The 16817-nt window shown below is 39.7% G+C and overlaps 1 pseudogene across 1 annotated transcript; it reads left to right on the top strand.

Annotated features, from left to right (window-relative positions):
- The first annotated feature begins 15875 nt into the window (after positions 1-15875).
- LOC110289485 lies at positions 15876-16794 on the top strand (annotated as a pseudogene). Its single transcript, XR_002377352.2, has one exon. The product of XR_002377352.2 is annotated as an adenylate kinase 2, mitochondrial pseudogene (transcript).
- Positions 16795-16817: the final 23 nt, after the last annotated feature.

Genomic DNA, 16817 nt, shown 5'->3' with positions numbered 1-16817 from the left:
CTGGGGATTGAACTTCACTCATCAGCCTTGGTGGAAAGTATGTCCAACTGAGAAACCATCTCATTGGCCCAGGACTGACTTCCTCAAGGGTGAAACACTAGTCAAAACTCATATCACTCTGATTTCATCATTAGTGCATACAATCAACAATACAACTACACCCAGCACTCATTACCTTAAAGGTATACTCCAATCACTGCAATGTCTAGGAGGCTTGATGGTATCAGGTAGAGAGTTCTTGGCTGGAAGATGAGTGAGGTTTAAAACTTAGTCTTATTTCTCTTAATTAGCCATACTTCCTTCATCTGTAAAATAAGTGTTAGATGCCATGAATATGCTGCCAAATGCTATTGTTGGAAACCTTTAATGGATTTTATTGTAGAAGTGTGTTTTGAGCATCCTGTTTTGACTTAAGTACACAAAGCCCTACCCTTAGTGGTATGGGCTTCATCAACAATTTTCTCGGGGCATGAAATTAAATCTAATGACATTTAATGGTGAGGACTCTTGCCTAATTCGGATAGTCATGCCCACTTAGTTGAGATGCCTCTAGGTGTCTGTGTGGTATGTCTCTAGAACATGAGGTAACCAGAGTCTACAGGTGTTTTGCCCATCTCCAGATAATTTTTCTAGTGCTAGTTCAGCAGAGAAAGCAAAACAAGGAAGCTGGTCTTCAGAAAAATGATCTCTTTTGTGGAAGAGGAATCAATTGCTCTTTGCTTCTTTAGTAAAGGTCAGTTAGGAAGTGGTGACCTTCCAGAGGTCATTCATTGATAAGCTCTTCTAGTATTTGGCACCCTCAACATATCACAGTAGACATGCAAGCACGGCACACACACACACACACACACACACATGTATAAACACACATTATGTACATTAATTAGCCAGAATACAAAAAAATACAAGGTCATTTTTAAGTCCATAGCCACAGTAGAAGATGATGAATTTAACATCTCTCTTAGGTTGAATGAAACCTTTGTCTCTCTGATTTCTCAAACTGTCAGTACCTTGAATTTATTGTATTATGAAAAAAAAGTCTAGACCTTTTCCAATATAGCTTATTCAATCTCTTTCCCTTGGTCCATAGGAAAATATCCCCTTATTAGTTGTATTTAGTAAAGTTTTACAATGTATCACTTTATTGCTTTAAGAACTAAATTGAAATAATATGCCTTTTCTCCATTTCTAAACATGTCACTATGAAGTGTGACTTGACTCCTTTCTGAAGGCTATTTTGCTTTTATCTGATATATGTTCACAGCATGGAAGAGGAAGCATGCCCTGGAAACAGACTACTTCCTGAGTGGCCACTCTGTACACATAGAGTTTGTTCTTAAACCAACTCCGTTTCCCACGCAGTCACTGTAGTTTCTAGCAGCAGACTCATACTGCTTGATTCAGTTTTCTAGAGGAGGTGGAGCTTGGTAGATAATTCGTTTAGCGAAGTTAAAGGTATGAGTTTAATTATTGCTCTTCAGCAGTTAACGTGACATTGGTGCTCAGCAATATGACTGGCCACTCTTCCACCCAAAGCAGGAATGTCCCATGCCCTTAATTTAACCCCTTCGGAGCTGAGCACTCAGCTACACTATGATTAACCAAAACATTTTACTACTCACTCTCAAGGTGGAGTTCCTTTTCTCTGATTTTCAAGGAGGAACTTAAGCTGGTCTGAGAGACCAGGAAGGCTAAGCAAGCTAACACGGCACAGTCAGGTGTCTTTCAGCTGAGCAAGAGAGACTCCATGAGCCTGGCTGGACACAATTAGCCTGGACGAACTATTATTTAGGAGTGCAGTCCTTTCCCTTTGGCCTCCTCTCAACCTCTGTGTCTGACCTTCACTGACTACTGAATTAGGAGCTGTCCCGGCAAAGAAACGCCACCATTTCAGATAGAATAAAAGTCACTAGTGTGTATTCTTCACAGTGTCTATGATTTTGATTTTCAAATTTTAATGGCTGAGTAAGTCTGACAGTAGCATAAAATACTTTTAGAACTGCTAGAGTGCTGTCTGTGACTTGGAATGCAGAATCAGAACGCCATTTTCTTATTTCACCCTGTGTTCCCAGAAATCATGTAATAAACAGCTTTTGCTGATTGCTTCACTGCTATAAATACGTTTGGTAAAGTACCTACACAGGGTCTTATCAATATTCTAGTCTATGGGATAGTTGTGAAATATGCCAACAGTATTGATCACACTACCTGATTTTCTAAGTAAGGTCATCTTATGGCCTACCTAATTCCTAAGGCTCGATTTACTTCGAAATTTAGATTTATTTTATCAATAGACAAGGTCAGAGTTGTATTAGCATTCTACAGCCACCAGACTTTTCTTAGTTACAGACTCTGGTAACAATTCAAATGAAATCTGAGGAGAGTTTTGAGCTTGATTCTGGACTCTAAAGAATCTGCATAAGAGAATGATGAGCCAGAGCATTGAAGTGGGGGTCAACAGTTGGGGTTGATGGCTGCTAATTAGTCTGGGGCTTTTCTAGACCTCTGGTCTGTTATCTTCACAGCAGAGGTCCAGACCTATGTCTCACTGACACTATAATGAAATGCTAATGCTCTCACCCCACAAAGTTCTACAGTGATCTTATGAACCCTCAAACTGTGATGTAATAAAAATAGTTTACTACTTCAAAACATGTTTAGCAAAACTGAATAAACACATCCAAGGTTTGAATATTTAAATGATATAATTATAAATAACTGCTTTTAAAAAATCTCTGCCAAGGGCAACTGGTTCCTACCATAGGAAGATCAGAGCTTTGAGTCCAAGCTAGGCTAGATCAAGTGTTTTAAGCTAGCATGGGCTACAGTGAGATGCAGTTTCAAAAAAAATAAATAAAAATTTAGAAAGAAATCTTACAAAAATCAGGTCACCTTTTTCAGGGGAAAAAATGTATTTATGGGATTGAGTTGCTGCCCTTAAATCTTCACATTTATTTGTGCTATGGATGGATTTTGTTCCCCTCAAATTTTAAGACTAAAACTCTAACTACATTGTAATTACGTTGGAATTGGAAGAAGGGTCTTTAGTAAGCAATGAAGGCTAAATGAGGTTTGCAATACAGGGTATCTTCCAAATGATACAGGTGCCTTTTCAGAACAGCGAGATTCCTCTCTCCTTATGCACAGAGAAAATTGGCATTAGAACACCATCACTGGGTCACAATCTAGAAGCCAGGAGAGACTCTACCAGCAATGGAAAGGCCCCAGAGTTAATCTCCAACTTCTAAGAACCCCAGAAAAAAAAAAAAGAATTTATCTTGCTTAAACCACAGAGTCTGTGGTTGGTTATAGCCCTCTAAGCTGATAAATGTATTTGATATATACATTTAAAGTACTAGCAGACAATAATGTATTGTGCTGTTGAAATCCATGGCAGTTTTCAGTACAGCTCTATTGCAATACTATCTGAAACACATGGCTGTTGAGAAAATGAAGCATATAACAACAACAAAAATTACCCTGTGTGGTGTAGTAAGGAAGGTCTGGCCCAGCACATTTACGATTATCATGAGGCTATGTGGAATGACTTTCAAGGTAATGGATTCCACGTGCATAGTTTTTGATCAAAATGACAGCAAGTTCTAAACATTTGTATGCAAAAAGTATTTATTAGATATTTTCTTTATTTCCTGGTTTTCCCTCTGAAAACCCCCTATCCCACCCCCTCCTGCTCAGCAACCCACACACTTCTGCTTCCCTGTCCTGGCATTTCCCTACATGGAGCATTCACAGGACCAAGGGCCTCTCCTCCCGTTGATGAACAACAAGGCCATCCTCTGCTACATATGCGGCTGGATCCATGGGTCCCTCCATGTGTACTCTGGTTGGTGGTTTAGTCCCTGGGAGCTCTGGGTGTACAGGTTTATTCATATTGTTGTTCCTCCTATGGGGCTGAAAACCCCTTCAGCTTCTAGGGTCCTCTCTCTAGCTTTTGTCCAGAATAGATAAAGGCACAAATGCTCCCTCCAGGTAGGAGAGAGTGGACTGGGAGGGACATCTTAAAGGTCAGCAAGTATCACTGGGAACTTTTCACACCATGTAGAGTTTGTTCTGCTTATTCATAGTGCGTTAGCACCAGGACAAGCAAAAAACATCAGAGAATGAGAGGGGAGTGTGAACTTCCTGGTTATAGCACCAACAGCTGTAATTGTGCATTCGTGTACAAACACAAAGATGTGAAAGACTCCAGGTCTATCCCACCTTGCTCTTTACAGAAAGTACAGAGAAAGCAACTATCTGAAACCAGGTTTGCCAGCATCCACTCATCAAGGCCTTACCCACTCCAGGATACAGACACTTTTATGTAGAAAGAGCAACTTGGCCTAAGATGTAGGCTACAGATTCCAAAGTATCCAAAATGGGACACATGTTAATCAATGGGAGCCCACCAAGCATACTAGCTAATGTTAAAAGCACCAAAGCTCTTCTAAGCAGCCAGCTATTACAGAGTAATTGTTTTTCTTCCTTGTAAATTAGTTCAGATATGGAGAAGTCAAATAGATGGTCTCCACAGCCCTTCAAAAGAAGTAAACAACCTTATTTATTTTCCTCCGTTGGTTCTTATTTTGTTATCTCTTACAGAGGTGCATTCTTGAAAGCAGAATAAAGATTTGCTGGTGCAGCCTTTGTCAGAAACATTTGTAAACACTCTTCCGTAATGGAAAAGAATCAACCTTGAAATGAACTGAAATCCATTGATTTTTTTCGACTGAAAACACCGGCCTAAAAAGGAATTCCATTTTACTTTCAGCTATCAAAAAGTCTGTATTGTTTTATTTATAGAGTAGAATGTTCTGGAGAGGAGAAACATGACAGCATAAAGTAATCTCTGAACATGTAGAACCATTAAAATGGATCTTTAAAATAACATGATACCCTTTAATGTGACTTGGACTTGCATTTTATTTATAAACAAATAAGCAACCCCCGCCCAGGTAAGCATAGTTAATTATAGTTTTTGCAGGTGTTACAGATTCCAAAGATTCTAGACAAACTGAAAACAAGTTATTATACTGAAAAAATAACAAATCAACCATCTAAATTTTTGCTAGTTTTATTGTTAAGGATTCCATTTGTTGTTTACAAGGGTTGGCATGCTCACCAGTGCATCTGTGAACATATTTTGGCCAATCAAGATGATTGCATAACTAAATTGTCTCAGCTTATGATATCATAAGCCCGTAGTTAATGTAACATAGAGATAGTAACATCACACTTGAGGCTTAGCCACAAGTCAGCGTACTTTTGAATGGATGATATTACCACGATGAATATTCAGTTAGCCACACATTGTAGCTTCCATTCCTGGAGTAATCTTACAAGAAGAATAATAATTGTTTCTTACAATAAGAAACAAGCAAAAGTTACAGGTAAGTAAGAATGTGTAGCATGGAATTTTAAGACACTGTCACAAGTACTTCACTCAACTTTAAATACTATCTTAGAGAAACATGTAAAACACTTAATACATGCAGACTATCATTAATACTCCTGCTTATATTCAGGATTTTTCTGAATGGGTGGATTGTAACTGTTTTTGCCACAAAATTATAAGTAACGTGTTTTTGTTACCCTATTGCTGTGAAGAGACACAGGCACAGCAAACCTAAAGAGAACATTTAATTGAGGCTTGCTTCAGAGGGTTAGCCCTCTATCAGCATGGCAAGGAATTAGGTGGCAGGCAGGCAAGGTGCTAGAGAAGTGGCTGAGAGATGCACCTTGATCCGCAGACAACAGGGAGGGAGAGACATTGGGCCTAACATGGGCTTTTGAAACCCCAAAGCCCACCCCCATTGACACACCTCCAACAATAGCCCATCAACTGGGAACTAAGCATGTAAATATATAAGCCTATGGGAACAGGGTATTCTCACTCAAAGCACCACATAATTTATGCAAAATAATTTATACATACATACACACACATGTATATGTATGTGTGTATGTATACATTTATACAGAGTTTTAGTGTACTACAGTAACCAACTTACTCTATGTGTGTGTGTCCCATACAATCCTGTTCTCTACTTTAAATATATACGATAATGTGTTTTTAAATTCAAATATCTGAGGTTCTATTATCATTATATTATAGTTACTATGTGTTCATTTCTTTCTTTCTTTTACAAACTTTATGGTAGATGTTTTATCTATCAGCATTTTCTCCCTCAAGTGAGTTGTATCATATTTCTGTATCCTTCCTCATTCACACTAATTTCACAGTGCCTGGTTCACAATAAGACCTGGAAGATGCACTAGATTCACTTGCACCTCTGTCTAAGTTACTTCAACTTCTCCCCGTGTTAGAATCAGTAACATGCAGAGTTAGGACAAAACTATCGCTAATTATATCACATTCTGATCCTCTTCTGGAACCCACTTGGTCTCTAGACCATGGAATCTAGAACTGTGTGTAGGATCCTGTTGTTAAATACAAAGGCCACACCTTCATTCTGAGATGCTTTCCCACTGTATTGGAATCCTCGCCTCACCACCGTGGCCAGCACTATTTGTCCTGCAATGTTTTGTATCCTCTCAGCTTTGAAGTGTTCAGTTTTGTTCTCTAGCCTATCAGTTAAAGATGTAGTCTATTGAATTCTTTTTTTTTTCTGGTTATGTTTTCAGCGTATCATTTTATATTAAGATCTGGGCTATCCAAACTATCCGACTGTTCCAGCTAGCAATATATTGTTTACTGTTTTAATTATTATTTTTACAAATGAGAAAAGAAAGTGTTGCCCACGGCCAGAGCCAGTGCTGGCATCAGAGTTGGCACTGGGCCATGACTTCTCTTACTTGATTCTATTCGGCGTACTTGTATTGATCTATTTTTCTTGAGAGACAGAAAGTAGTCCCAGCTCAGCAATAACCTCCAAAAACATTTCGACGACAATATGGAAAGGAAAAGAAAGGGGATAATAAAAAGCCATTGTTAATCCAATTGAATCAGTTACTATATTCAATCTAAACATTAAATAACAGATAAAGATCCATTATCAGAGCAGTTATACTAATAATACAGGATCTAACTGTATGCTGTCCAAAAGAAGCATATTTAAATATAAAGCACAAATAATGTAAAATTAGAGGTAAAAAAAATAAGCCATCCCCATACTAACTGCTGACAGCTAATTTCTGACTCTATTGACATAAGATGAAGGAGGGTCAACAAGTAGCGAACAATCAAGAAGTCAGACAGTGTGGGGGTGCAGCTTAGTGAGTGGGAGAGTTCCTACTTAACATGTGTGAGCGCCTGGATTCTCTCCCGAGGACCGCAGACACATAAACACTGTGCAATGAGAACAGAAACCTCTTCTATAGAACAAAATGAATTCACTTAAAATGACAACTTCATACGTGATGTATCTGAAGTACCAGAAACAAAAATGAAGCAAATTAAATAGACAAATTCATAATCATCGAGGCACACATTTGATAACCAAGTATATTTTTAAAAATCGGCAGGAATGTATTAGATTTGAACAGCATTGTTACATATGACTTCACAGGCTAATAGAATTCTATATGCAGCTGACTCAGATGTTCAAGAATGCACAAACTATTAACAAAAAGAACAAACTACATTTGAAATTTCCCATAAATTTCAGTGGAATGAAAAATTTTTTTAAATCAATAGACTCCCCCACGTTTGGAAATTAAGCACACATTTTTAAATGATCCATCGTTCACCAAAGGACTCCCATTTGTTCTGAACAATAACAAATGCGACATGATGACACTTGTTAGCTATGTTCTACCACACTGCTTGTGGTCACTAATCTTCACTGTCAGTTTGCCTGGCTTTCGAATACCAATATAAGCACACCTCTGAGTGTGGCTGTGAAGATGTTTCCAGAAAAGTTTAACTGAGGGAGAGAATGCCCACCCTGAAGTGGGCAACACCATTCTACGAACTGGGGGCCTACACCAAATAAAAGGGACATGCCATCAGGGTACCATTACTCCTCTGTACATCCTTGGTGACATGTCTCCCTGGCAGGATGGACTATCTCCTCAAACTGTGAGCCCAATACACCCTTCTCTGAGCTGATATATGTATATGATATATGTATATGTATGATATATATATATTCTCCCTGCAGTAAGAAAAATAACTGGTTGCTTAAAGGGAAGTGTATAGCTTTGAATGTTCATATTAGAAAATATCAAGTCCTAAAGTGATCTTCCTTTCCTAGTTATAAAAATCTAGACAGATTAGAGTAAAATACAATTGTTTTAAGTAAATAAGAGTAAGAAATAACAACCAAAACAAGAGCAGAAATCAGTAGAACAAATCTTTAAAATTATATTTTTACTTTTATTTTTTTAGGTACATAATGATCCAATTTCAAAAGTTGTTTCATTTAAATGGGAATAAAATTGACAAACATCCAGCAAGACCGATCACCATACAGCGAGAAGTCAAAAAACATCCAAGACTAAAAAGAGCCAACTCCACAGACATACATTACAATGGGAAGAAGAAAATGCCACAAACAACCTAAAAATTCTGACAACATGAATGACAAGAACAGACACTTTTAAAACATCATTTCCAAATGTGATAAATGGCTGAATATAAAACACATGTATAATTGTTATGCTGTCCAAGCAGCAGACATTTTATTTAGATTATTTCCAGTAAGAACGTTTATCCAAATGTCTTGAGAGTGAGTTTGACCATTTCTTCAAACTCAATATGTTTCTAAAAACTGGATGTTTTGAAAAGTGTGAGTTTTCTGAGGCCACATTGCCCTGTTACCAGTATCTGAAAAGGCTTTACAAGAGGATTTACAGCTCAGGATCTCTCGTTAGCATAAAAATTCTTAAGAAAATGTTGATAAGCATAATCCAACCACATTGATCACGGCATTGATTCTGTTTAAAATGTAATATCAATGTATTCCCTGATAAAGAAGAAAACTCATTTTATCATTTCAGTAAAGATTCTTAGCAAGCTGAAGATGGGAATTTCCTGGCTCCAATAAAAGAAATCTCAACAACTCAGCACATCCCAGCGTTTTCCACTAGACTAGAACTAATCTGTTTATTTTTGCCAACTCTATTCAACATTGTACTTCCACTAATATTTTAATAATAACTAAATTCAGAAAAGAACAATGAAAATATTTTAATTTAGACAGAATGTTTGTATACGAAGAAAATTCTAGGGAATCTCCACTCAGAGAGGGAGAGAGAGGAAGGGAGAGAGAGAATACTTGCATAAAAAGTCTTGATAGATCTACGAGGCACAGTATATAATTGTGTGACTTAGGCAAGACTTGGAGACTCGAGATCAATATACAAATATCGATTCTTTTTTTTTATGTACTGTTGCTGAGTAGTTGGAAATTATATTATGACAACACAAAACAGACCATTTATAGGGATTTATTTAACAAAATATTTCCATGACTTCTTACACTAAAGAATGATAAAATACTATCAAAAATTAAAGACCAAAATAGATGGAGAATAATACTGAAAATGCGACATGTCACAGTTCAGGTAAAAATCTTCTCAGGATGAATACCTGACTCTTTTAAAACATTCTCATTTACCAATAAGAACATAGGCAACTAAGAAAACTCAGTAAAATCTTGGATGATTACTTCATAAAAGGGTATCAATAATAATCACATGAATGTGTTATAAATATGTTGGAGCATAAATATCAAAACATAAAGAAATTATCTTATTTCTTATATCTTATTAAAATGGCTACAATTAAAACTATGGAACTGCTCACACACTGCTGGCGAGCAGTAGCATAGTATTACTACCCTGAAAGTCATTTAATAGTTCCTCATCACATTAAGCTTATACAGAAAGCTTGGCCCCACAGACTACACTTAGGCATTGACTTTTCAAAATAAAAACACCTCGACAAAGAGACACATACAGTCACATATGGAAATGTCCATAGCAACTTAACTCATAACCCTAAAATTGAGAATTTCTCTAAATATCTTTTGAAAAAAGCTCATATGTGAGTTGCGATGTATTCATCCAGTAGCTTCCTGCTCACAACAAATGGAAACAAAGTGCAAACACTTGCTGCCTCATAGTTAAGTCCACTAGAATACATGTATCCACTCAAGGAGTAGATAAAGCCAGTCCATGCCGGTGAAATCAGCATGATGACTGCTCTGAGTGGAAGAAAGATTGATTGAGCAAGGTCGCGAAGCAAGCTTCTAGTATGTTTTGTCTCCCTTTACATACAGAAGGCACGGACACGTATTATTTGTCAAAGTGTACATTCATCTATATACTTAAGCGTCTGTGCTTCTTTTGTGTGATTAGATCTCAATAAAATCAATATGTGATGTGAGATATTTATGCAGAAATTTTTGTGTGTGCTTGAAACAAAACCATTTGCTTGCCCAGGAGTGCAATCCTCTCTCTCTCTCTCTCTCTCTCTCTCTCTCTCTCTCTCTCTCTCTCTCATCTTGGTCTTCCTCCCTCCCTCCCTCTCTCCCTCTTTCCCCTCCCCTCCCCTCCCCTGCCTTCCCCTCCTCTTCTCTTCTCTCTCTCTCTCTCTCTCTCTCTCTCTCTCTCTCTCTCTCTCTCACACACACACACACACACATTTGGATTTGAATGGGTTTTTCTTATCTCCTGTAATGGCATTTTTGTTGTTGCTGCTGCAACAGAACACCTAACAAAAAGGAACAAAAGGGATTGGGACTACAGCTAGGCTCTGAATGTCCTGGATGTTCCCACATCCTAGCATGGATGTGCAAAGTCTTAAATTCAATTTCCCACCTCACACAAACACATATACCTGCACAAAGCAACTTATGATTTCTTTTGTCTCGCAGTGTGAGATTACAGTCCATCACAGTGAGGAAGAAACATCAGGCTCATGAAGCAGACACACTGCCCCTTTGGTCAGGAAGCAGAGAGAGATGAGTGTTCCTGGCTGGCTCCCTTTTCCTTTTAATTCAGTCTGGAACTCCAGGCCAGGGAATGGGTGTTTACTCAGTAATTAAACTTTTCTGGAAATGTCTTCATAAACCTATGGGTGTGTGCTTCTATTGTGACTCTAAATCTAGGCAAGTTGGGAAAGAAGATTATCAATTGCAATGATTTATAAATAGTATTAGTTGTATAAGATGGGAGTCTGTCCCTTTATCTGCCAATATTCTTAACCTGTCATGAAGTTAAATTTACAAGTACTAGTATGTAAAAGATCTAGGACTTAGGAAGGCTCCATAATACTGGGTCAGAATCCTGGATTCATGGTTTCTCAGTGACAGGCAGTTGAAGATACATAGTTCCTTCTACTGATCTACAAAGCAAGCTGGTTATAGGACATGGTATCAATAGTCATAAAATATCTCAGAAGCGTACAGACCATCCCTCAAAATGTAAGCTGGGGAACTTGGTGCCAGAGAGGTATTTGCCCAGGAACACGGAGCTGCTCAATGACAATTTAAGACTGAAATGGCAGTGGCTTTATTCCCAGCACAGTGTCCAATCACTATATCTGGACACTTCTCTCAGCCATTACTCATCATTTTCAACCCAGAAATCTCCCAGAACATTCACTCCAAGCACTAACTTTAATCTCTCCAACCCTTTTAGGGCTTCCTTTGCTATATATTCAAAGTTTTAATCATGTATGCACCACCTTGTGTGCCTTGCTGCTGGTGTATTGGGACTTTGGTAACTTCACCTCATCTCAGCCCAGTCTGATGACATGGGATACTCCCAAGAGCAGGCACTTGATTGATTCCATAGAGTTGCCATGACAGCGCAGATTCATTCTGATGTATTTCTAAGGTGTTATGAAACTATACATGAGAACAAACTGTGCCAGCATAAAGCTTAGTAAATATTTATTCAGATAGATGGCCACATAATATATGCTGGTAGCAACTTCTTGCACTACATCAGAATTGAGAGAAATGACATTATGGATGTTCTAGGACCTCTTATTTGTTTCTAAAGGACAGAACAGTTCCCACCCCCATACAATTTATACACCTTGTTAGTCACCAGACATGACATCATAATGCTTGCATATTCATTCAACCTATGGTCACTCTGCCCTGCTTTGGTGACAGTGATGATGTGACCTACAGAAAATCTTACATAAGAGCCAGGAGAAGGCTGAGTCATTTGTCCTCCAGTCAGATGGCAGGTTCCAAGGTGCTAACAGTCACCTCACAATGACATAGAAAAGATATTTCAGCTAGCACTGGAGAAGTGGAATCTTGCAGAGAGAGTTCCAGAAGCCATGAAAGGAAAAGGCAGAGGGCCATAAAGATCAGATGTTTGTAAAGGGCGTGGTTTTTTGTTTTCTAATTTTAAATATCTAATTATTTGTTTAGTGGGGTGGGAGCTAAAGGACAACTTTCAGAGGTGAGCTTTCTCCATCAACTGTGTGAATTCCAGGGATGGAGCTCAGGTCATCAGGTATGTAACATGTATAAAATTCTAACAGGATTTTAGCCAACCATGTCAAACATTCTCCCCACCCCCAACATGCCCCTTCCAGCTAAGTCCCTTGGTCTTTCTATTTTTTTTTCTTGTATAGAAACTAAGGGTGAAACTCCAGACCTCACACGTGTAAGACTCTACTAATAAGTTACATCTCAAGTCTTCTCTCTGACTTTTATTTGGAGTCAGGGTCTTACTAGGTTGCCCAGGCTTGCCTTGTACTGACTGTGGCCCAGACAAGCCTGGAACTTGCAGTCCCTCAGACTTGTGCCAGTAGATCTGACAAACCTTTTTAAAATGCAGCAATTGGGGCCCAAAAGATGGCTGATGACTTCAATTTGCCCCCAGGACCTGTGTGTTGGATGGAGCCAAGCAAATGTAAAACAAAACAAAACAAACAAACAGAAAGCCCCAGTAAATCAGTGTTTGTCAGACTTTAATGACCTTGAACATTGTCATATCCCGTCTTTAACACTTCTGTGTATTTCATGCATTGCCTCTTCTTCCAAGTGGAAGGACTAGGAGTCTAGTCTCAACTCACAACCTGGACAATATGCAAAAATGAACTGGAAACATCCTGTAGGCTTAGAAAACAGTGCATTTAGAAAAATGTAATCAAAGGAAGGAAAATGGTACCGCTATGCTGCTGTTTCTGTTCTGTCCTTTTCTGCTGTCGTTACCACGCACTCAGCGACCACAGTGCAGTCTCCCCTTGCTGGCCGAGAGCAAGCTCTGCTGGAGTCAAACCGATGGTGTCCAAAGAAGACTCCTCCTAATCCACCCACCTTCATGCCTGCCCCTCTACAGAGTTCATCCAGCTCTGGGCCAGGAAACATCACTGACCCAATCTAACGACTTATGAAGACAGCAGCTTTAATACATCTACTGAATACATAGAACTCTTTTTTTTTTTTTTTTTTTTTTTTAGGAAGAATAGTAATTTTTTTTTTATTACATATTTTCCTCAATTACATTTCCAATACTATCCCAAAAGTCCCCCATAGCGCCTCCCACTTCCCTACCCACCCATTCCCATTCTTTTGGCCCTGGCATTCCCCTATATTGGGGCATATAAAGTTTGCAAGTCCAATGGGCCTCTCTTTCCATTGATGGCCGACTAGGCCATCTTTCGATACATATGCAGCTAGAGACAAGAGCTCCAGGGTTCTGGTTAGTACATTATGTTGTTCCAACAATAGGGTTGCAGATCCCTTTAGCTCCTTGGGTACTTTCTCTAGCTTCTCCATTGGGCTGCTTGTGGACGTTGTACATCGTGGTGCGCACTAGGCTCCGCACCACGATGTACAACGTCCACAAGCAGCCATCCTTTCATCACAGCTACGAACTTTGTCTCTGTAACTCCTTCCCTGGGTGTTTTGTTCCCAATTCTAAGAAGGTGCACAGTGTCCACACTTTGGTCTTCATTCTTCTTGAGTTTCATGCGTTTATCAAATTGTATCTTATATCTTGGGTATCCTAAGTTTTGGGCTAATATCCACTTATCAATGAATACATATTGTGTGAGTTCTTTTGTGATTGTGTTACTTCACTCAAGATGATGCCCTCCAGGTCCATCCATTTGGCTAGGAATTTCATAAATTCATTCTTTTTAATAGCTGAGTAGTACTCCATTGTGTAAATGTACCATAATTTCTGTATCCATTCCTCTGTTGAGGGACATCTGGGTTCTTTCCAGCTTCTGGCTATTATAAATAGGGCTGCTATGAACATAGTGGAGCATGTGTCCTTTTTACCGGTTGGGACATCTTCTGGATATATGCCCAGGAGAGGTATTGCTGGATCCTCCGGTAGTACTATGTCCAATTTTCTGAGGAACCGCCAGACTGATTTCCAGAGTGGTTGTACAAGCTTGCAATCCCACCAACAATGGAGGAGTGTTCCTCTTTCTCCACATCCTCGCCAGCATCTGCTGTCACCTGAATTTTTGATCTTAGCCATTCTGACTGGTGTGAGGTGGAATCTCAGGGTTGTTTTGATTTGCATTTCCCTGATGATTAAGGACTCTTATAGAAACAGCACTTGCTGGGTTTCCCTTCAAGGTTGCTGCCTGTTCCCTAGTTCTGAGTTCTGAGCACAGAGCAGCTTTCGAGAGCACCTGCATGTTTTTCTTTGTTGGCTCATGGTATTGTTTCTCTGAGAAGTAGTTCACTTCTCTGCCCCAAATACATAGAGCTAGTGCAACAAGTTCTTTGTCAAATTTGTTATCAACAAAAAACAAAAACCTGGAGTGGGGGGAAATGCGTGGGCAAGTCAAAGTTAAGTACCCAGACCCCATTTTCGACATTTATTTGCTTGTATGAAAGCGAGTTGCTGTTTACAGGCTGTCCCAGTCGGCTGCCTTTTGTTTTCTCACTCGGAGGCTAGAAATGGTCAGATAATAGCTATGGGATATATCACGTATCTAATAGTTTTTAATGTAACAGTTGTTTCGGTTGCATTAAGCAAGCACAGATTTCAATTAAGTTTTTACATACCATAACTAGTTAAGTAGTTTGGCATAAGGGACAAGGATTTCCAAAGGGGATTTCCCCCACCCCACCCCCAGAAACTTAATATTATATTTCTCCTGAAGTCTTGAGTTAAAATATCAAATACCACTTGGCCACTCACAGGGCCAACAATAACACACTCAGCGTATCTCTGGACATTGGCAGTGAAGCTCCAGCAGTGTTGAGAGGTGATCTGATCTGTTCACAATAAAGACTTTGCTTTCCTCTGGATATACCTAAAACATCCAAAAAGATATTTCTCTAGAACTTACTGCATGCATTTCTCAAAGAGAGCAATCAAAAACAAAACAAAATAAAATAACCAAGAACAACAACAACAACAAAAAAAAACAACCACACAAGAAAAAAATATTTTCTCCTGAAAGTCGTTCTCAAATATATTCTTCATATTCTGTTTACCAACTAATACAAAGTATAGTTGAATACTTGGCAAATTAAGTGGTCACCCAGTGTAATGATTCTGTAGTAATTTGCTGCCTGTTTGCTTTTTCTGGGAAATACTAAAGTAGAGAAAATGGCATCAAACAATTGAAAACTTTTAAAAAAGAGGCCGTTGCAAAGGATTATATGTGCCCTAAAATCCATAGACCAAAATGTATATGTTGTAGGACACTATAGAAGGAAAGAAATTCTTTCTCAACTGTGCTGTGAACAGAGAAAAGGATGATAGGTTGGCCAACCATTCAGATTCGCAGAGCAGTGTTTTCTGTTGGCTACAGAGAGGCCTAAGTCCACGTGGTAATTGTATTAGCATTACTGGGCACAAACAAGACCAGTTACTTCTACCCAGACTGGAGTATTCTTACCACACAGCCAGAAAACTGACCAATGCCCTTAGCTAGGACACATAGGCAAACTCTTAAGAAGATAATTAGGGGTGGCTGTTGGAGTGAGGCTTTGGTAGACATGGCTCCCAACGTGTTGGCTTCCGAACCGGAGGTTCCGAAGGGCATCCGGGCCGTGTTGCTGGGGCCGCCCGGGGCTGGCAAGGGGACGCAGGCACCCAAACTGGCTGAAAACTTTTGTGTCTGTCATTTGGCCACCGGGGACATGCTGAGAGCCATGGTAACTTCTGGCTCGGAGCTAGGAAAAAAGCTGAAGGCGACAATGGATGCAGGGAAACTGGTGAGTGACGAGATGGTTGTGGAGCTAATTGAGAAGAATTTGGAGACTCCTTCATGCAAAAATGGCTTTCTTCTAGATGGCTTCCCTCGGACTGTGAGGCAGCCTGAAATGCTTGATGACCTCATGGAGAAGAGGAAAGAGAAGCTCGATTCAGTCATTGAGTTCAGCATCCAGGACTCGCTGCTGATCCGGAGGATCACTGGGAGGCTGATTCACCCCAAGAGTGGCCGGTCCTACCATGAGGAGTTCAACCCTCCAAAGGAGCCCATGAAAGATGATATCACCGGGGAGCCCCTGATCCGCAGGTCAGATGACAACGAGAAAGCCTTGAAGACCCGCCTGGAGGCCTACCACACTCAGACCACTCCACTCGTGGAGTACTACAGGAAACGCGGCATTCACTGTGCCATCGATGCGTCCCAGACCCCTGATATCGTGTTTGCGAGCATCCTGGCAGCCTTCTCCAAAGCCACATCCTAGTAACAGAAGGCCAGGCGAGACAGCACCCCTGCTCATCTCCCCGCCGTGGGATCCCTGCTCTTAGGTGCTGGGCAGAGGGAAGAGGGTGGTCATGGGAAGGAAGGATGGATGGATGGATGGATGGTGAGGGAGGTGGGGAGGGGCTCCTCGAGAGAAGATTTGGAACAGTGGCAGTGTTATAATTAGTAAGTTTTTTTTTACACGTAGATGAGAATT

Source organism: Mus caroli, chromosome 2 (genome assembly GCF_900094665.2).
Source record: "Mus caroli chromosome 2, CAROLI_EIJ_v1.1, whole genome shotgun sequence".
In the NCBI taxonomy this organism is placed as follows: Eukaryota; Metazoa; Chordata; class Mammalia; order Rodentia; family Muridae; genus Mus; species Mus caroli.
The sequence above is the reverse complement of the archived record's forward strand: the minus strand, read 5'-3'. Positions and strand labels throughout refer to the sequence as shown.